The 22202-nt window shown below is 44.5% G+C and overlaps 1 protein-coding gene and 1 long non-coding RNA gene across 2 annotated transcripts in view; one reads left to right on the forward strand and one right to left on the reverse strand.

Annotated features, from left to right (window-relative positions):
- The window catches only part of PERM1 (PPARGC1 and ESRR induced regulator, muscle 1), a 73739-nt gene extending 67057 nt beyond the window's left edge, over positions 1–6682 (reverse strand). Inside the window, exon 1 of the mRNA XM_081870970.1 lies at positions 6573–6682. The gene's annotated coding sequence lies outside the window, so the exon portion shown is untranslated. The remainder of the gene's footprint in view (positions 1–6572) is intronic.
- Positions 6683–7303: 621 nt separating this feature from the next.
- The window catches only part of LOC309347071, a 131345-nt gene continuing 116446 nt past the window's right edge, over positions 7304–22202 (forward strand). The window contains exons 1-2 of the long non-coding RNA XR_014158817.1: positions 7304–7401; positions 10056–10231. This is a non-coding gene — a long non-coding RNA (uncharacterized lncRNA). The remainder of the gene's footprint in view (positions 7402–10055; positions 10232–22202) is intronic.

Here is a 22202-nt window from a genome sequence, read left to right on the forward strand (position 1 = left end):
TTGTTTGTTTTGCTAGATATAGCCTGATTTGAAATATTAAGATTATTTGGAAGGCTACCACCTCAGGCAAAAAAAAAGGGGGGGGTGTCTGTGGAATTTTGAGTGAGTTTCGGTGAAACTAGCAAAGTTCTTCAGGGCTAAGGATTTTCTGGTTACTAGGTATGGTTGTACTTTGGATCTTTTCACCTCAGGCACCAAAATGTTTAGGGCTGGTTCTACCCTCAGACATGCAGGCTGGTATTTTCCTTGCCTTCACTTCTTTGGGCATTGAACAACATGAAGTTACAGGCCTTTGTAGATTTGAACATTTTCATTACTTTGGCAGCATTAGGTTTTTTTTTTAACTTCACCAAATATGGTCGGGTGGTAACAACTTAACACCTTTTGTGTTTTAAAGTTCAAAAGGTCTTTTCTGTTCTCTCTGCCTCCTGAAAATCTCCGGGGCACATTACCAGCACACCGTCCCCAAACAGAGCAAAGTTTAATATGAGAGGGAAACGTGGCCCACACTCTGAGCACTGCACCCTTGACATTCCTAAGGAGAGGCAAATGCTCCTCTCTCTTTTGTTGCTGCAAAACATCCAGCCAAGAGGCGTCTCTGAAATTACAAGCCTTTCCATCATCAACACCTAAAGTGAAAATCTCCCCATCTTTGATTTATTCCATTCTTTTCCCCTCCTTCCGCTTTAAGCGATGAAGTGATGCCCGTGGGTTTGGAGAAACCCATCTTAATAGAGTGCTGGAAATTATAAGTCAATGGGGCGATGGGCTTAAACAAAGGGAGCCCCTGAACAGGACAAATTAAACAACACCTGAATTGATGAACAAACTGGTTATTGCACAGATTCATTCTCCCTAGGCCCACCCCGCTTAAAAAGTCCTTTTCTTCCTGCTTTCCCCCTCCTTTTACCGCCTGAGAGTCAGTCCTAATGAATAAGGTGCAATTGGAGTTTAATGGGCCGCGTCGGAGGGGCCTACCATCTGATCGCCGTGGCAACCGATCCTTTCTCAAGATTTTTTAAACAGTCTGAAATGTGCTTTTATTGTCTGCTTAAAATGTGTCATGTGAGCCCCAATGGTGGTGGGCGCTTGTATGTATCAATTTGTTTCTGTCTTCTAGGCGGCCCTTCTGTGGGCTATGAATATATGTTGGGGGGTGGGGAGGGGGGCTCACCCAGGCACAGAGACAATAGGCCCAGCTGATTTGGAATCCAGGGATACCAAGCACCACTATGCTTTGGAATGGTGACATATGCTCCCAATCTGACCTAAGCCGTAGCCTTTAATAGCTAAACTCGTACCTCTGCACAAGGGCCAGGCATTGTCCTTTTCTTTTAATTGCCATCTATTCATCCCATGGCCAAGTAAACTTTTCCATACCTCTTTTCTTTTTTAAAAAAGAGAGAGAGAGCGGGTGGGGCGGGGGCTAAGCATCAAATGTTGACCACTGAAAGAGCATGGTGGAGTGGGGATGTTGAAAGAAAGAAAGAAATAACAAAATCCACCAGCTCTTTGTGTTTGCTTTCTACTTGGTTCAAGAGACTTAACAGAAGGGGTAAGGTCACCTCTGAACCACACATTTGAAGCACATGGCTTCCCCTAGAAGCATCATGGGAACTGTAGTTTGTTATGTAGTTTTCTCTGCAAGAAAAATGCAATTAGCTTGGTGAGACCCGTAACACTTGTGAGAACATCAGCTTCTTTGCATGTCAATTACAATAAAGTTCCTGACATTTGTTAAGGAAACTGCTTTGCTGGACCATAGCTCCTGTCCCAACTAGCTGTTCCAACAACATGTTCGGAGACTTCGGTTAACTAGCAGTTCCCAAGATTCTTTAGGGGAATCTGTGTGCTTCAAATATATGGCATGGATGTATTCTGAAAAACAAAATGATAGAGCAAGTGGTCTGTTCTGTGGCGTTCTTGTGGGCAATGACAAACTAGTTGCCACTCTGGCCCAGTCGTATGAAAATATTAAGGTTGGGTTTCTAAATGTGCTTTCTGCCAGCATCCTTTAACTTGCAAACTATTGCCTTCCAGTGGTTAGGAAACTAGAAAGCTGTGCTATACTAAGGCTGCATGTGTACAAAAAAGCGTATGTCTTTCCCAAAGAATCCTGGGAACTGTAGTTTGCTTCTCACAAAGCTATGATTCCCAGTACCCTGCACAAACTTCCATTCTCTTGGTTCTTTGCAGGAATTCATGTGCTTTCTATTTTCCTAACCACCCAGCATCTCCAGATAGGGCTGGGAAATGCATCTACTGTATCTGAAACCCTAGAAAGCTACTACCAGTCTGTGTAGACAATACTGAGATGCTGGGGACTGATTAGCAGGTATGTCAGTTCAATTCCTATTGGTAAATGCAAATGGTTGTACCACACATTCACATATCTAGAATAGTATCTTTCACAGAGGAAAGGTTTTAGCTCAGAGGTCCCAGGTAGTGCTGGGAATTTCCTTGTCTGGAAAATCCTAGAGAGCCATTGCCAGCCATAGAATCATAGAATCCAAAACTTCATCAAAAAAATTTTGTCTGAGTTTGTCACTTTCAGTGTACGGACACAGGCTTGGCCTGGACGGTCTTCCTGTTATATACCTGCTGGGATTGACAAGGCATCTGACCCTCACCTGAATCTCATAGCTCTCCTGACAGGTGATTTGGTCTGCATCCACAGTGTGGAAATAAAGGATGAGATTGCCCACCAAATACCAGGCACTCTACTATTCAAATTAGGCCCCAGTGTTTTTCTTACAATCCCCTTCTCAATGAATTAATCAGTTTTAATCTAGCATGTAAATTCTCAAAACTTTCTTATTTGTTAATTCGAGCAAGTAAACTACTTCTCTCACTTCATTACAAACAGTATTTCTACCTGCAACACACTTGAGCAAACCTGCTCCTCAATTAATCAACTAGAAGGGTTACTGTTAACTATTACTGCTGCTATTCTGGGCTTCTGCTGCACCAGGGTTTACGCCAGTGTAATAGAGTTGTAATCCAAATGCAGATAGCATCAGCTGTTGAGACATAGCAGCACCGACATCCACTCCCATAGCACCTTTCAAAATTCTGCCATTACCTACGAACCACAGTGATGCACATTGATGAGGCACATTTGCCAGGCAGGGAAGGCACCAATTGACAACTGCCGCAACCATGATGATGTGGCCTTGCATGGTTCACACTCCTTGACACATAATTTACCAACCTGCTGCCAGGCACTGCCCACAATGTTTTCTCCTTAGGAGGCTGTGTGCAGCGAAAAAGCTTCTTATTTTCTTCTTCTTTGGCGATCACTCATAGCAGAGTAAAATTGTCTTCCATGAACATGGTCTTAACAGTGAGTCCATAAGTGACTGTGGAGGCCAATTCTGGATCCACACGTCCTTCTACAATAGGGACATAGGTTTCCAGACGGGAGCTGATCACGGTGAAGGTTTGCCAAGTGTGCCTTCCTCTCAGCACATTTCTCCCTTTCGTCCCGAGTTTGAGCATCTTCAAAGTCCATGAAACCTTTAGTAAAGGCTGTTCTCCAATTGGAGTGCTTGCAGGCCAGTGTTTCCCAATTGTCTTTGTTTATACTACATTTTTTTTTATTTGCCTTGAGAGAGTCTTTAAACCTCTTATGTTGACCACCAGCATTACACTTTCCATTTTTAAGTTTGGAATAGAGTAGTTGCTTTGGAAGACGATAATCAGGCATCCCCACAACATGACCAGTTGAACGAAGTTGATGTTGAAGAATCATTGCTTCGACAATGGTGATCTTTGCTTCTTCCAGTACACTGGCATTAGCTCGCCTGTCTTCCCAAGTGATGTGTAATTTTTTTCAGAGACAATGTTGATGGAATCTTTCGAAGGGTTGGAGATGGCGTTTATAATTGGTCCATGTTTCACAAGCGTACAGTAAGGTTGGTAGTACAATAGCTTTGTAAACAAGCATTTTGATTTCCCTGTGAATGTTCAGGTCTCCAAACACCCTGCCCTTCAATCAGGAGAAAGTTGCACTTGTAGAGCTCAGGCGATGCTGGATTTCGGCATTAACGTCAACCCTTGTGGAAAGACCGCTGCCCAGGTTCAGGATAAGTGATTGACATTTTCCAGTGTTACATACACTGTTAAGTTGGATTTGTGGCACTGCAGAGGATAGCCATCATGGCTAGTAGTCATCATTAGCTTTATCTTCCATGCTTGTAAGTGCTAAATTCAGATCAGCGTAATCAACAGTTGGGAAAGCCTACCTGCAGATGCATTCTTAGACTTCAGATTCACCACATACCATTTCCAATATTTGCATGCCTGGTCTTTGTTAATCTGTTCCCATGCTCGGTTTCTTTCTCTTTTTTATTTTTTAACTTTCCCACGAGTAGACAAGGTAGGTGTCTATGGCAGTAAAAGATCAGATTTGCATGGGATTGGATTTTGCCTTCTGCGCCTCAGAGGCAAATTTCCCCTGCCAGAGCTTTTATTGCAGCTACTTGCATCTGAAAGCAATTGCTGTAATCTGACTGCTGAGAAGGTTTGAGGAGGGGGCTGCTGTTGGGATGATTGGATAAGGAAAGCAAGTTATTTTTTTAACAAAGAGGGGGGAGATAGGAGGGCACCTGGAGCTGTTGCTACTTAAGGAATGCCAGTGATATTTTCTGCATAGGCCAGGCAGATTATTATTTTAGAGCAGGCACCACGTCTCTACAGAATGAATTGACAGCAGGCCAAGGAAGAAAAGCAAATGCTGGAAGTGACGTCAATACACTCGTCAAACTTCTTGACCTTTATCATGCTCGGGCGCTTCAAAGCTGCTCCTCACTGTCTTTCCCTCATTAGCTAATTACAAGGACTGTTTTCCCTGGTATCCTTTCCAAGCAATCAAACGAGCACAGTCTATAAACTAGGAAGGGAAATGACTTTCCTTCTGGATCTGAGGATGGCTCAGAACACAGGGTCTGTCTTCCTGCATAATCAGTTTTATGGCACACTGCAAATGTGCATTTGCTCCTCATTGCTGCCCAGTCTGCATGTCTTTACTCCAAGGCTACACACCTTTTGGAAATCTAGCCCATTTCCCAAAGCTCCAAAAGAAACTGTGCGATGTTTTTAGCCTCAGGAAATGCTATTCTCCTTACCCTTAGAACCTTCCCTGATATCTACGAATGCAGTGTAGAAACTGGTTTCAAAAATAACCTGGGTGCTTATTTTGATTTTTTTATATCATCTGTGGCAAGTACCACAACTCTGTCCTTATGACCTTTGGCACCATACACACCTTACATTTAAAGCACATCCTCTGCCCTCAAAGAAACTTGAGAACCGTAGGTTGTTAAAGACGCTGGGAGTTATAGCTCTGTGAGGGGGCGAACTACAATTCCCAGGTTTCTATTTTGTTTGTGCAGAAGTGGGGATTTACTTTAATTGTATGCAGCCAAAGGGGTTGTAACCAATGATAGAGCTACTCAGAGTAGACCCACTGAAGTTAAGAGACAGGACTTAACATAGGTCCATTAATTTCAACGATTCTATTCTGGATAGACCTTAATTGGACTCGGCTCACACATTACAGCAAGGCAAACTGTGGGTTAGCATGAATAAACAAACATGTGCTCCTGTGTGGAACTGAGGAATCTGCGAGAGTTTTAAAATGGCTGCTAATATGTTTATCCCAATCTGACCATTTTTGTTCTAGCAAGCTATTTCCCTTCCTTTCTTTGTGGCAGATTTTGTGTGAGAAGTGTAAGGTTGAATCCAACAAAGGGTATGTTTATATCAGTGGTTTAAAACCCAGCAAGGTCATTCCCCCCTGCTGCATTGCAAGCTGCATTTGCTTGGTGTTGTTCACATCAGAGAGGGCGGTAGGGATGTCTTTACCTGATACACATGACCTTTTCGGTTTCCCCTCCCCTGCAACCCCCTGGAACTTGTATTCATAAAGTCAGTGGTCTCGAATCCATACACCATTCTTAACTGTAAAGTGAATGCAGCTTAAGTTTTCTAGTGGGATTGAAGCTGGTTTGAGGGGGAAAACCCTGGATCAAATAGCGGTATTTGTCACAAAATGACAGGATCAACATGGATTGTAGCTAACATGTGTACACAGCTTCAAAAACTAGCAGTGGGAGAGCACTGGTTGTGGAGTAAGTGATAACTGGAACCTTAAGTCGTACTGAGAGTAGAACCAATGCGATCAATGGGTTTATGTTAGTCACGGTTGACATTTAAGCCTACTTATTTCAGTAGGTCCATTCTGAGTATGACTGAACTCACATTCATCCCATAGTACTGTGAATTACAGGATCGGATCCGCAACTACCCTAAGGCTGCGTTGCAACTGCAGAGCCAGTGTGGCACAGTCAAGAGTGTTGGGCTTGGGAGACCAGGGTTCAAATCCTCCCACAGCCATGAGACTCACTGGGTGACCTCGGGCCAGTCACAGTCCCTTGGCCTAACCTACCTCAAAGGGTTGTTGTGAGGATAAAATGGGGGAGGAAGAGAACCACACATGATACCTTGAGCTACATGGAGGAAAGGCGGGGTGCAAATGTAACAAAGAAAGAATAATCCTATAACTAATTTACCTGGGAACAAGTCGTGCTGAGCTCAACGGGGCTGACTTCTGAGTAGACACGGAGTAGACACTGTGAAAGCTGAAGAGGCTGTTGGCCTAGACATGTTTTTCACAGTGATCCCTCTTGACCTACGTTGACCTGTTTCCTCATTTCTCCTCAGGGTTTTCCAACTTGCGCAGGCCTCGGACACCAGCGTCTGTTTCCCTGCTGTTTTCCACGCACAGATTAAATAAATGGATGGTCTTAAACAGCTGCCCTTTCCACACTGTGTCACCGACCCTTTCTGAAAGCCATTTAACCAAGCAGCTCCACGGCGGTTTCCACGCTTCGGCCGTGTCAGAGGAGTTCAAACGCTGTGGACAAATCGTCAGCGCAACCATAGGACATGAGAGGGCATTTTTGACCAGGCCCGGACAATACAAGCTCTGACAAGGATGGTGCTGGGGAGGAGTGCGCAGCTGAGGTATCAGGGCTCATTTGCCGGAGAGTCGCTCAGCACCGTCAAGACCACCCCACGGCATGCCCACAGCCGTTCTGGCAACGCAGAAGCTCCCCCTTCCAGAGGAGAAAGTCACTTTGGGAAAGAGATGACAGCCTCGCTGCCACACATGGCGTTTCGTCTCTTGGCGACCTCTCTCGTCAGCTCAGCTCAGCTTAAATGCATGCTGGGTTTCTGGGGTGTGTGCGTATGCGTGCATGCATCTTAAAATGCGCAATTTGCTCGCTCTGGGTTCTGAACTCTGCCGAATTGCACTCTTTCCCTCACCAAATCTTGTTATACAAATGGGAAAGAAGAGGCGCCTCTGTTTTCCCGAGGAACGGAATAGCATAATGGCAGGTTAGGAATGATGCCTGGTTCGAGTTTTACCTCAGTCGCAAATTTTTTACTTCAGATTTTACTTCCAGTCTAGGTGGTCTCTCTCTCTGTGCCTTGATTATAGTTAACAGCACTGGCTTAATTTGCAGGCTCCTCGCAAGGGTTCTTGAGGTAATTTGTGGGCGCGTACATTTGAAAATGCTCAATTTGCTCGCTCTAGGTTCCGAACATTGCTGAATCACACGCTTCCTCTCAGCAAAATTGGAAAGAAGAGGCTTCGATGCTTTTCTGAGGAACGGAATAGCATAATGGCAGGTTGGAAATTCTGCCTGGTTCAAGTTTTACGTCTGTCACAAATTTTACCTCAGATTTGGCCTCAGCCTAGACAACCTCTCTCTGCCTTGATTATAGTAACAGCAGTGATGTGGCCTACAGGGTTGTTGTGGTAATTAGTCCCCAAACATTCTGTAACATAGGTTGGGTGTGTGCTATACATTTAAAGCACATTTCACCTTCCCCAAATCATTCTGGGAACTGTTGCTTGTTAACGGTACTGGGAATTGTAGCTCTGTGTTATGGGGGTGTTATTGGTTTCTTTCTGTTTTTGTTCTTGTTTTTATTATGTACCGGTATTTTGTGCTCTCATTTTGTATTTTTATGTTGTGAACTGCCCAGATGAAGGGTGGTTCAATAATAATAATAATAATAATAATAATAATAATAATAATAATAGTAATAATAGTAAAAAATAAAATGAATGACACTATTTGAATGATCAACAATAGTAATTTGAGCATTCAGAACACTATACGTGTTACATATCCATTCATCCAGTTGTGCTCTCTGAGGCTTTTTTGTCTGTCAGGGCCTTTGAGCCTGAAAACAACTTTGAGACAGGCAGATGTTCAACAGGTGAAACAGCCTCAGCACTTAACACCATCCTGCTTGAAAGGGCTGCATCTATTGAACTGTCACACAACCATTAAAGGCACAGGAGCTAGGCCATAAAACACACCCAAATAGAAGATGCTGAATTAATTTATATAACTTAATTCTTCGCAAATTGTATCCCCCACCGTCCGGGTTAAATTTTCATACTTTCCAAGCTCTACATTTTGAAAGCAACTCTAGCCCACCCCCCCACCCCACCTCCATTCTCCAGGGGTATCTGTTAGTGAGCTTAACAGTTTCAAGATCTGGCAGATTAAAACAAGGAAATCCCAGGATGAAATTTGATACAAACAGTCTTTTGTTTCAGATGTTAAAAGAAAGAGGGCTCCCCCTCTTCTTGTTCTGCCATGGGAAAGGGCCCTGCCAGCATGTCCCTGGAAGTCATAGCTCATCTTGTTTGACAGGAATTGAACGACCTAGCGAAATTCAAGCAGGAAACGTTGAAGAAATATTTGCAGCTTCTTAAGGAGGCAGGCCTATGCACTGTTAGGTCGGCTGAAAGTGCATTGATTTCAATGGACTTAGATGTGCTTAACTTTGCACAGGATCAGGCTGTTTTGGCTTGTTAGGAATTCACCATGGCAGGAACAGGGAGAGGTCAGTGTCAAATCCTGCCTGCTGCCCCGCTGCATTTTCAGAGAAGGTGGTCGTCAAAATATCCAAGCTTGAGCTGCAGAGCCAGCACTTTTGTAAGACTAAAACCTGGAAGACCCACACTTTATTATTTCCAAGCTCAAACCACCACTACAAATTAAGGGGCCCTGCAGGCGGGTGCTTTCCTTCCTGCGGGTGTACGCTATTTATTGTTTTATTTACTTAATGGAATTTGTATATTGCTTAATCATTAAAAATGCCTCTAAGCGGTTTACATGGGATAAAACATGCATTAAACTTATCCATAAAGGTCTGCAGTAAAAAAAAGTTAAATCTAAAAAACACACTTCAGAAATAAAATCAGCAGTTAAAAAACATACGTATTAAAATAAAAGCACATACATATCTGGTTAGGCTTGCCTAAATGAAAAAAAAAAACACAACTCATTTGGTGACCATGGGCCAGTCTTTACCTCTCAACCTAACATACCTCACAGGGTTGTTGTGGGGTGAGGGTTAAACAAGGAGGGAAAGAGCTTCTTGGAGAGAGAAAGGTCAGATGTAAATGCAATAAAAACAATAAAAAGGTGCTTATCAAATCGGGTCTCTCCTCCTCCAAATATTCGCTGGAAAAAAGTTCATCTTAACTAGAAGTCTAACATTATAAAGAGATGGACCCAGATGTACCTTAATAGGAAGGGAGTTTCACATGTGTGGAGCCGCTACTGTATTTCGTCCTGTGTGGGGACCACCAAGAGGGTCCCACCTGCTGATTATTAGTATGGACAGGACAATGTGGAAGAAGGTGGTCTTCCATATGTGCAAACTATCTCTTCCTCACTTTTTCGTTTTGTTTTAAAAAAGCATCTTCTGACATCTTCCTGAGAATGCTCCTAATACTACTTTGATGTTGATGACGTCCCCTACAAAGAATCCTGGGAATTGTAGCTCTGTGATGAAGAAACAGCTCCCATGATCCTTTGGGGGAAAGATGTGGCTTTTAAAGCGGTACCGTATAAGAGTACTTTAAATGTACGGCGTGGTTGTGACCTGTTGGAGGGTATGCCCTGAGAACTGAAAGTAATAGGAATAACCTCTCCCTGTTGCGTTTTTCTTCTTCTCTCCCACAGAAAGCCTTTTCGAACCAAAGCAGCTGCTGCAGCAGCAATTCTTCCAATAAGTGAACTTACTGTCGCTTCAAAGAGGAAAGGTTTGGGGAGGGTTCCCCACCACCACCACCACTTTTTGCTTCATCTCTTCATCCCAAGCAGTATGACATGGTACAAATCGCTTCTGGAAAGACAAGGTAAGAAGGTATTCTGAGAGGGTGGGTCATGAATGAGGCACCAAGATCCAGAGGGGTGTGCTGGATTCACCCCAGATAAATGCTTCAGTTGTGATTTTATTTTATTTTATTACTAGTCCTGCATTGTTGATGTTTAGATTGTCTGATGATTTTGTGATGGCATGTCTCCAGACTGACACTGTTTCGTTACAAGGGATTAAAACACATACTGGAACTTTGTTGTTTAACGTGTCACCCGAGCACAAGAAATCCAAATAAATAAATAAATAAATAAATAAATAAATAAATAAATAAATGATGGTGTTTGCAGTTTGGAAAGTGACAGGAAAATGCATTGGAATTTGTAGGGTGAATGAATGACTAATAGGAAGACCTATAAACACACTGCAAGAAAATTGGAATGAATGCTCATTGCTGTATAACTTCCCTGTGTGCAAATCAAAACGCATGCTCAATAAAGACTGGATATAGTCTAAACCTCCACGTAAGCTTTATGCCAGCAAATCAGGGATGAATGCTTAATGAGCATGGTGTGTAGCTGGTGTGGTGGTCAGAGCAGTGGACCAGGATTAGAGGAATGGTGGAGGATTTCCCCTTCAAGTAACAATTCTTCAACTTTGCTCCCAACTGCCCGCCCACCCACTATATGTGCAGAATCCGCTTTCCCTTCTGATCCACTTGCCTGAGCCACGTGGTTCAGCATGGTTCATTATACTGCTGGCCTTGACTCTTATTGCAGAAACCTTAATAAATGTGCAAGGAGCCCTACGGTACATGTTTGAAAACAATAGACCATCTTAGTCCAGGTGAGATTATTGGTCCACCTAGCTCAGTGTTGTCTGCTCATGCTGGCAGCTCTTCTCAGGGGCCTGCTACCTGGTCCTTTATTTAAATCCTGTAAATGTCAGGGATTGAACCTGGGATTTTTGCATGCCAAGGGACATAGGAAGCTTTCTTATCAGACCCTTGGCTCATCTGTCTACACTGACTGGCAGCAGTTTTCCATGGCTTCAGGCAGGGGACATTCCTAGCTCTACCTGGAGTTGCTGGGGATTAAAACTGATACCTTATGCATGCAAAGCAGCTGCTGCACCACTGAGCTATGGCCCTTGCCTTAAGATGCAGAAACATAGGATGCTACTTTATAGCGAGTCAGACCAGTAGCTCAGTTTGTCTACCTGGGACCTTCTGCAGGCAAAGCAGATGTTCTACCACTGAGCTGTGGCCTTTCCTGCAAGTAGGTGATCTACTATTAAACTATTGCTCAGGGTACTTTGGGCAAGGATACATTTGGTTTCTGTGGTGCCCCTGCAACTGAAAAGCACTGCAATAGCCATTGTGTCTGCCACCTCTGATATATTGCTTTTCTCCCTTGATGGTGCAGCAGCAGAGGAATTAAGCTGTTGTGTTTTTCCCTGCCCACTCCCACCCACGGCCACTGGCAAGCACCAGTCAACTCAACAGGCAATAACCCAATGCACCCTCCATTTGGATCTGCTGAGAAAACGACAACTGTATTAAACTTGGCATCCTTTTACAGATATGGTTCCCATTCCTTGGCTCCTGTCCCCTTTCACAACAAACGCCCCAAAGCAGCTTTCGACATTCTGTCCAAATGGCTGATGATGCTAAGTGGAGAGGAGAAGAAAGGAAATGGAGAGGAGGTTTAGAGGAAGGGAGGAGGGAACAGTCAAAAAAAATATATCAGGGTTTGGAAGACGACTCAAGGGCAGCCAGCGATGGGCATGAGAAGGCCTGTCAGCGCCGATCCTCTCCAGGAAGAGCAAACAGAAGTTGACATCACATTATCATGTTTAATGTATTCGAATTAAGGAGGTCCTTGACAGATCTGTTTCTAATGCGTGTGGGCAGGAATAGAGAGTGGGGTTACCCAATTCATAGAGATATAGGGCTGTCACCAATGCTAGCCCTACTCAGTGTAGACCCATTGATGTTAATTGTCCCAAGTTAAGCCTAACCCTGGGCATTACTTTCAGTGGGTCTACTCTGAGAAGAACGGACGTTGGCAACATGTTTGACAGTGGAATGGAGGTCCTTGCAAAGTGGAGGTTTTTTAACAGAGGTTGGATGGCCATCTGTTGGGGGTGCTTCAGTTGAGATTCCTGCATTGCAGGGGGTTGGACTAGATGACCCTGGAGAAGAGGAGGTTAAGGGGTGATATGATAGCCATGTTCAAATATATAAAAGGATGTCACATAGAGGAGGGAGAAAGGTTGTTTTCTCCTGCTCCAGAGAAGCGGACACGGAGCAATGGCTCCAAACTACAAGAAAGAAGATTCCACCTAAACATTTGGAAGAACTTCCTGACAGTAAGAGCTATTTGACAGTGGAATTTGCTGCCAAGGAGTGTGGTGGAGTCTCCTTCTTTGCAGGTCTTTAAGCAGAGGCTTGACAACCATATGTCAGGAGTGCTCTGATGGTGTTTCCTGCTTGGCAGGGGGTTGGACTCGATGGCCCTTGTGGTCTCTTCCAACTCTATGATTCTATGATTCTATGACCCTTGGGGTCCCTTCCAACTCTACATTCCAGCTTTTGGGTTCTGATTCCCAGTTTACTGTGGTTTGTATCCAACATTACTGCCACTGAAATGATGGACATGACTAGCTTATGTCCATTAATTTCACTGGACTGACTCTGAGCAGGAATAATGTTGGGGGGAAACCCCTTATTTACTTTGATTTTTAGGCTGAGCAATAACGAAAATTTCCCAGGATGGCTTACAATAAACGTTGAAGCCATCAATAAAACAATAAAATCACAAGATCTAACAGCATAAAGCTAGCAACAGGGTAAAATCAGTATAGCACACTCACACAACAGCACTGGCAGTTTCACAGATGTGAAATTGTTGTTGGCTTGCAGCTGGGGCAGATGAAGGCATCCAGTTGGGCTGCTGCAGATGCACCATGGCGTTTCTTCTCTGTGTGCCCCTCCCAGCAGCCATTTCTCCTCTGTCTCCAGGCACTGTGGTCATCTGCAAGGCATTCCCACATGGTGGGGTTGATGTTGCCAGCCTTTATGTCTTGCTTGCAGACATCTTCGTAACGCAGAGTTGGTCTGCCAACAGGCCTGGTGCCTGAAAACTTCAGTAAATATATGTAATCACTAACCTGTGTGTGTGTGTGTGTGTGTGTGTGTGTGTGTGTGTGCAAATGTGTGTGCGTGGTGCCAAACTGGGTCTTTGCCCTGGGTGAAATAAAGCCTTGTTTCACCCCTGCTGTCTGGGGAAAGCATTCCATTGAGACTACTGAAAAGACCCCTTTCCCTTGCAGACACCCATGGAGAATATGTTCTGTATTACAAAAATAATTTTGCATGGAGCTTCTTTAGGGGTTATACAGTTAACTTGTTAAGCCTGTTATGTGCAAGGATCAGTTTGGAAGGTGGTAGAATAATTGAGGATGGGATTGATGCTCTGCAGACCCCTTAACGTCCTTGAACTTGTGGACTGGGAGTCAGGTAGCTTCAAGCTATAGCTGCCTAATGACCTGTTTAAGAGGAACTGCCAGAATGTCCTTAGTTGATAGGGAGTGTTTTAAGGGGTGTGCTGTGACACCACCCAGGACACATCATTTGGCAGGAGCACCTGAGCAAGAGCCTTGGGTCTCAAGTTCTGGCTATGTATATGTGGAAGGAGGAAATTATATTATGTGTTTGTGGGTATGTATCCCAGCCAGTCCCAGATCCTGTTTTTATAGTGGCCAACCAAGTGCTCAAAAGCACTTCTGCAACTCTCCCTGCTTATGAATCCCAGTTACAGCCTCTTGACAGTGAAGCTGGAACATATCCATTTATGCATAGTAGCCATTAATTTCCTTCTCCTCTAGGAATTCATCAAATTGTCCTTTAAAGCCATCCAAAGAGAGTATGATGAGTAAGAACATAAGAAAAGCTATCCTGGATCAGGCCAGTCTAGTCTCAAGCAAGGGACGCGGGTGGTGATGTGGTCTAAACCACTGAGCCTCTTGGGTTTGCTGATCAGAAGGTCAGTGGTTCGAATCCCCACAATGGGGTGAGCTCCTGTTGCTTTGTCCGAGCTCCTGCCAACCTATCAGTTCAAAAGCATGCCAGTGCAAGTAGATAAATAGGTACCGCTGCAGAAGGAAGGTAAACGGTGTTTCTGTGCGCTCTGGCTTTTGTCACGGTGTCCCATTGCACCAGAAGCAATTTAGTCATGCTGGCCACATGACCCAGAAAGCTGTCTGTGGACAAACACCAGCTCCCTCGGCCTGAAAGCAAGATGAGTGGCGCAACTCCATAATTGCCTTTGACTGGACTTAACTGTCCAGAGGTCCTTTACTTTTTACCTTATCTAGTCTCAAGCAGGACCCAAGCAGAAGGCCACTCTCTCCTCCTGCAGTTTCCAGCAACTGGTATTCAGAAGGTTGACAAAGGCAGAGCATAGCTATTGTGACTAGTAGTCATCAATAGCCCTCTCCTCCATGCATTTGCCTAATATTTTAAAGCCATCCGAGCTGGCTGCCATCACTGCCTCCCATGGCAGCAAGTTCTGTAATTTAACTACAGGCGATGACCAATTAACATGCATCTGAAAGACAAAGCGTTGAACCCAAAGCGTAGAAGTGACCCCAAAGTCACAAAATAGGCGGAACAGGCCAAGGCAGGCTTATATGCACTCCGACGATGCATGTAGGGGCCAGGAGTGGAACGCCCACACAAAATGGTCATCAGCTGTATGCGTTGCATGAAGAAGGACTTTCTTTTATCTGTCAGGAACCTTCCAACATTCAGCTTCATTGGAAGCCCCTGAGTTCTAGTGTTATGAGAGAGGAAAGAAAAAACTTTTCTCTATGCACTGTCTCCATGCCACGCATAATTTTTTTAAAAACTGCTATCATGTCACTTTTACTATTATTAAACTTATAAATTGCCTTCTATACAATCGCTCCAAGGTGATGTACAATAAAAACAGCAAAGAAAACAGTTAAGGGCACACACAAAACAGCAGACGTATTTAAAAGCAAAACAAAAACAAGACAAAGTGTACATCTGTGACATAGAGACCTATTCATCTAGATGCAAAAGCCCGTCAGAACAACAAAAAAAAGTCTTCAATTGTTTCCATAACGTGCAAATATTGAATATTGGTCACCTGTTATATCTTAGCAGGAATGCTATCCTACAGAACAGGCACAGACAAACTAAAAGCCCTGGTCTCAAGTTACTTCAAATTGGGCTTCTGAGATCTTTGGAACTTGCAGGAGAAAATTTCCCACAGACTACAGCACACAAGGGATAAAGTTGTGTATTCTGACAGTATGCCATACAAAGGTAGAATGAGGTACTGGGTAAACAACTAATCAAGGTTGTGTTTGTGTAGGCACGTGGAGACATGTTTCCAGTCCTTAAGGTTTCAGGGATAGAATTGCACTACAGACTTTCAGGTGTAGAGGAGGCTGTCAGTGAGTGAACGTATGAAAATACAAGTCTGCTTTATAAAAACTAATAGTATTTCTCCATGTTAACTGTTGTCTACTTCAGGGGTGGAGAAACCTTTTGAGCCTGAAGGACACATGCCCTCTTGGGGTTACATACTGGTGGTGGGCAGAGCCAGATGTAAAAGTAGGCAGAGCAATGGATGTTACTCTTGCCTTTATATAGCAGATTACATTCCAACCATGCAAAATTCAGGGGTTTCCAAAACACACACACACAGCTTACATTTCTCCATCTTCCTTCCAAGCAAGATGCATTTCACAGTTCGAGGACCTATTTCAGTCAGGCAAAACCACTCAAAGCAGCTCCCCAGGGTGTCAAGCAGAGGTATTTCCTCATCACCTGCTTTCTGATCCTTTTAAAATAGGGATGGCAGGGATCGAACCAGTTACTTATCTACACACAAAGCAGGTGCTTTTATTACTCAGCTGCGACATCTCCACTATGATTAGAGCAAGTGCAGTAGGCGCAACAATGCAAATTCTTATTTGCATATTGTGCACAGGTTGTGGAATTCTGCTTTACCTGGTGCAAAAATTAGGTGATCTTGCTGCAGAACCTGCAGTGGCATACTAAAAGCCGAGCACATTTATATAGCTAAAGAAAGCACAGAGCATGAGTTTTCATCTATGCCGGGTCAAAGTTCACCACAGTGGCACTGCTCATACAGGTAAAGCTGGTAGAACAGATCTCTTTAAGCCATCTTCTCAAACCTGCACCGTTTGCCTGAAGTACCTCACACCACCTTACCTCTCACATCCTAAGGCTAAAGGCTGCAGGGGCCAGAATTATAAGCAGAGGGGATGGGGAGGGACCTTCTAAGTGGGGAGGACAGCTTTGAAAAAGCTTGGCCTTTAACCTCCGAGCTGTTAGCTTGCACGGAGCAACCTTTGCTGTTTAGTCTTCATTTGAGTGGAAGGTATATCTTAAGATACAGAATTAATTGCTGCTAGAGCTTTCGTTGTGCAATTGCACAACAAAACTCTTTAAGTTCCTTCTAACTCTACAGTTCTATAATTGTACAATACGCAGCAAAAATTGTGCTTTGTTAAATAGAAGTGCCTGCATGGTAAATTTCGGAAATATTGCAGGGAGATCTAACCATGGTGCCACGTCTACTTTGGCTAAGGTGGTCATGTAGCCTACTTTAAAAGAGGACAGAGGGCTTTTTAAAATGATGCTCCAAGGGGATAGCAGGGCCTTGGAGTTGCCCACAAATGGTTTAGCATCTAGCTAGTTGTCTGAGCTGTCTGAGCATGAAGTACAGAGACCACCTGGTTAGTCTTCCCCACTGTGGTGAAATACAAAGCTCAGTGGGAGAACACATGCTTTGAACAGGAATGGGAAACTTGCAGTGCTATCCAGATGTTTATTAGACTACAGCTCCCATCAGCAGTAGCCAGTGAGATCAGTGGTCAGGGATAGTGGGAATTGTAGTCCGGCAGCATATGGAAGGCCACAGCATCTGCATTCCCAGACTAAAGGCTTCTGGGACCTAGAAGAGCCATCCAGAAAGGAGGCTCATGCTGTATCTCTGCATGAGTGGGTGTTCTGCCTGATATTAAAACTGATTAAAAGGGGGGGTGGGGAGATGGGGCAGCTTCCTGTGTTACTGTTTAAATGATAACAATCATTTCTAAATTTGTTTCTATACATATAAATTAGCATATGCAGATTTGTGTCCTCTTTTGTATTTTTGCCTTTCTTTTTGGGCAATGTGATGTTTAAGTGACCACCCTAAAGACTAGCTCTCCAGGGGCACAGTTGGGAAAAGTCCCTGCTGTGTTAGGCTAAAAGGACGAATGATGTGACTCAGTAAAAGGCAACTCCAAGTATTGGTAAGGTTTAAGGAGTGTTATACTATGTTTAGGCCCTCAGTCCCATCCTTCAGAGATATTGGATGGCATTAAGTTTTACCCAGAATAGAACATGACTAAGTTTAGGTCCATTAATTTCAGTGCACCTACACTGAGAAAGACTTAGCTGTAAACAACCAAAGGATTATTCTTATGTTCTTAAAAAGGAGGATCAATCAGAGAAATTCATAGAGGATAAGGCTATCAATGTCTACTAGCTATGATATCTATGTTCCATCTGCCTCCGCTGTCAGAGGCAGTACGCCTTCCCAATGCCAATCGCTGATCATTGCAAGTAGGAAGAGAGATATTGTGCTCTAGTTCTGCTTAAAGGTTTCCTATTGGGGCATCTGGCTGGCCACTGTCAGAACAGGATGTTGGACCAGAAGGGCCATTGGCCCAATCCAGTAAGGCTCTTCCTACATTCTTAATAAAAACAGCCTGGTTTACAAGGCAAATTCCTGCCCCACTGCTACCCCAAACCAAACAAACCCAGAAAACCCAAAATTGGCCCAGTAGCCTGTCCAAATGCACGAAGTTATGCAGGCCCTTTTCTTCCACATTCCTTACTTTATAATGTCCCTACCAAAAACCCTCTGGCTTACCTCCCTCCCTCTCTTCTCCTCCACCCCACCCCCCGACGCAGCAAGTTGGGAGAGGTTATGGCGGCCTGCCGGCAGCGCGCAGCTGTTGTAATGACACGAACAACCCACCGCAGGCGAGTTTCCAGTGAGGCAAGCGGCATGCGTGCGGGCTGGGCGGGCTGACACTTTTCCCATGCATTGTGCCCTGTGTCACCGAGGAGGTGGGCCCCTCCCAGTCTGACAGCCCAAACCGGATACCTTCAGTGACTGAAATAATAGGCCTGGTGGTGGGAAAAAGGAGGCCGAGAAACCTCGAGGGAGGAATTAAGTGATGAATAACTTTCCCCCCACAGCTACGTTCCAGAAACATGCCTGAGCCTGCGGCCGGCCTGCCAGTTGACTGCCCTTCCTCCTCCTCCTCCTCCCTCAACACCCTCCGCTGCCCTTGTGGGAGAAAAACCCTGTCTGGATTCCATCAGTGAAATAATTGGGATGGTTTAGGGAGGAAACAAAGCAGCAACTCAGAGCCTCCCGCAGGCTCGCGGGAGTGCCAAGCCCCTGGAAAGCTCACAAGCACAAGGGCGTAAGAGGAGCCCTGCAGCTGGACCAGGCCAAAGGCCCATCTAGTCCGGCCTCCGGTTCTCACAGGGGCCAGCCAGGTGCCCCAATGGGAAGCCCACAAGCAAGACCTGAGTGCAAGAGCAGGTTCCCCCCACTTGTGAATGCCAGCAACTGGTATTCAGAGGCACACTGCCTCTGACAGCGGAGGTAGAACGTAGCCATTGTGGTTAGGAGCCACTGATAGCTCCTTACCCTCGGTGAATCTGTCTAATCCTCTTTTAAAGCCATCCAAAGTTGGCGCTGCCACTGCCTCCGGAAGAGCAAATTCCATGTGCTGTGTGAAGAAGTCGTTCCTTTTTTTGTCTGCCCTGGAATATTCCAACACCAAGTTTCATTTGAGGATCCCCAAGTTCCAGTGTTAGATGAGAGAGGGAGAAAACCTTTTTTTTCTCTGTCCGTTTTCTCCACACCGTGCACCTCTATTATGTGTCCTTATGCAGGGCGTGAGGACAACATCCTTTCCCCCTATTGCCTGATACTGGTATCAAGATTCAGAGGCTATACTGCCCTGGAACATGGGTGTTCCATTTAGCTGTGCTGCATCTCATAGCTGTTGGATTTGTCTAACCAAGTTCAAGGGCGCTTTGTGCAATGGTAGAGCACCTGCTTTGCATCACACCAGTCCCAGGTTCGGTCCCTGCTAACTCCAGTATAAGCAGGCAATGGAGAAGAGCTTCTGCTTGGAACCCTGGATAGCTATTGCCAGAGTACACAACGTAGGAATACTCCACTACTGTACGTAGAAAAATAGCTTTGCTTAATCAAAGGCAATTTGTCTTTATTTTTTGAGCAGTCTAAGCTTGTGGCTGCCGCTGCTGCCGCCACCACGTGTTGTGGCCGTGAATTCTGTAGGTTTAATTACACAATTCTGATTTGGCACTTCTCCAATTTTTGTGATACCATTTTCAGCTCAACAAAGCATAAGCTGTTGTGTATTTTAGGATAGAAATATGATTAGAAATGTGTGTCAGGATAAAATATGTATGTAAAGGACATATTTTGAACTGTATTTAAATATGAATTTTCATTATATCTATCTATCTATCTATCTATCATCATCTATCTATCTATCTATCTATCTATCTATCTATCTATATAATATTAATATGAAAAGTTGTAAGTGAATGCCTAAGTGACACCAATCCATCCTTCCTCAATCCTTAACAAATAAGTCGCTTCTGAGCGCATGCTTAGTTCATGGCTATGTATGCAATTTTCATACACACACACACTCTCTCTCTATATATAGTGATATATATGCAATGTTCACTGATATAATGCATTTTTGTATGCTATTTTCACTAATATATGCATTTTGTATACACACATTTCCCTAGTATATGCACTTTCGTGTGCATTACTTGCCTGGAGAACTGCATTGCAAAATCCAGAGAAGTGCAAATTTCAAAGGATGGTTGTATTTTGGTTCCTATCTTGTTTTGCAAAGTGCAGTTATGGCGGTTCGCCTTTAAATGAGAACTAAATCAAATTTCTTCCTGATCCCTACAACAGAGAAGCAAACAGAAGTGTAGTTTCTTGCTCTTGGTGTTTTAAACTGAGGATGGTTCACCCCAAAGGTCAAGCCTTAGCAGATGACGTGGGCTTCCCTGAAACCTAGATGGACAGCCGTCTCCAAGAGGCATATCCTGCTCAGGAGACGTTGACTCTCTCTCTTGTGCGCGCTCTCTCTCTCTCTCTCTCTCTCTCTCTCTCTCTCTCTCTCACCTTGGCTTTTTGATCGTAAATGCTTTTAAAAGCTTTCTGGCTTCTAAGGTTTCTGAGGTTTCCTGTATGAAACCTCAGAGGGTTTCGCTGGAGAGGCGAGCCATGCTGTGCTCTCAGAGAATCGATTTCCTTTAGCAGCTTAACTTCTCGTTAAGAGGAAGGAGCAGCCTCACGTTTAAGATAGGCACAAAAGGAGAGAATGAGAAAGAGCACACAAGCCAGGGTGGGGGTGGAGAGAGGAAGACGCAAACTGAGGTGATGCCACAAAAAATGTCCAGGGTGGGCAGATACTGGAAATTATATTGTACTCAGCACTGCTTGGGAATTCTAAGGAAAACAACAACAGCAGTGCTGTTTGGAAAGGTTCAGTCTGCATCTTGATTCAAAACGGCATCCAATCATAGACAAAAAAACCCCCTGCTCCTTGATATCAGGAACCATCACACAAAATCTGGTTGTGATATTTTAAGAGGTGTCCAAATGCACAGAAGTGGCAAAGTATATTTCCAGGTGGGCGAGTTGTGTCCGACGTTTTAAGAGAACTGAAAGAAAAATATAGTGTATGTTAATGACAGAGAGTCCATCAATGGGCTGGGGTGGGGGACAAGTGGAGGGGCGAAACTCCTTGTATGGGGGGCATTTGCTCTCCTGCCAACTCCGCCTGGTGCCACCCACACATGCATTGCTTTCTTATTTTGAGAGACAAAAGCCGTGACCTAGTCTGAGTGTGCATCACCGGCCCTGGAGCACCATGGTGAGGACTTTCACAATCTGCCTTCCCTCCCTCTGCTCATTCCCGCCAGGATGGCAAGCCATTCAGTAACTGCTTATTAACACAGTCTGGAAACAACCTGACCTTTTGGCGAAGAGTAAATCAACCAACTCATTACTCCCTCCCAGGTGTATTATATTTATGTATTGCATGTGCCTATGCATGGATGTGTTTGTGTATGCAATGCTACACAAGGTCAGTCCACTGCAGAAAAGAGATACATCGCTAGTTCTCTTTGGCTGCTTTCTTGTCATTCCACCCTCCAGTTTGCTTCATCCTGTTAAAATAGCTGACAACAGCTATTAATGTAACCCCAGATGCCCAGATGGGTAGTAGCAAAGCGGGTTGAAAGCGAAGCCTCCTTGTTGAGGAACGCTGTGTTTCAGTCCCAGTGCTATAGATCCTCATTTGTAGAGAGACCCTTCTGAGCAGGCAAAGCGGTGTGGGGCTTTATTAGGAAGAGGTAGCTGAAGTGAGCAGTGTACCCTACCTGTGGTGGCGACAGTTGTCCACCCTACCATACATGCAATATGCCTATGCTTAAGAAGTGAATTTACAGGGAACCTCACTTACAATTCACAGCTGTCGTTTGTGCACTCTCAGATGCAAATGTCCCTGAATGATACAATATGTGTGTTGGGGGGGGGCGGGGAACCCAACAGATATGTTGCCGAGGAAGAAGCTAAGCCCCCCACTCCCGAAAGCGTGATGAATGGGTACGAATTGGGCTGCATATGTGCTAAAGCACGTGCCTTTCCCCCCAAAGTATCCTGGGAATTTATCTCTGCCTGCCTGCAGGCTTACATTCTAAAACACACATCACAAAAGGAAAAGGGGATGAGGAGGAAAGAGGAAACAAGGAAGCTAGTGATCCAGTTCTTGAACTTACACAGTAGTTCTTATAACTTATAACGAGCAGCTGGAATGGAACGGTT

Source organism: Podarcis erhardii (assembly GCF_964252035.2).
Source record: "Podarcis erhardii genome assembly, chromosome: 7".
Classification (NCBI taxonomy): domain Eukaryota; kingdom Metazoa; phylum Chordata; class Lepidosauria; order Squamata; family Lacertidae; genus Podarcis; species Podarcis erhardii.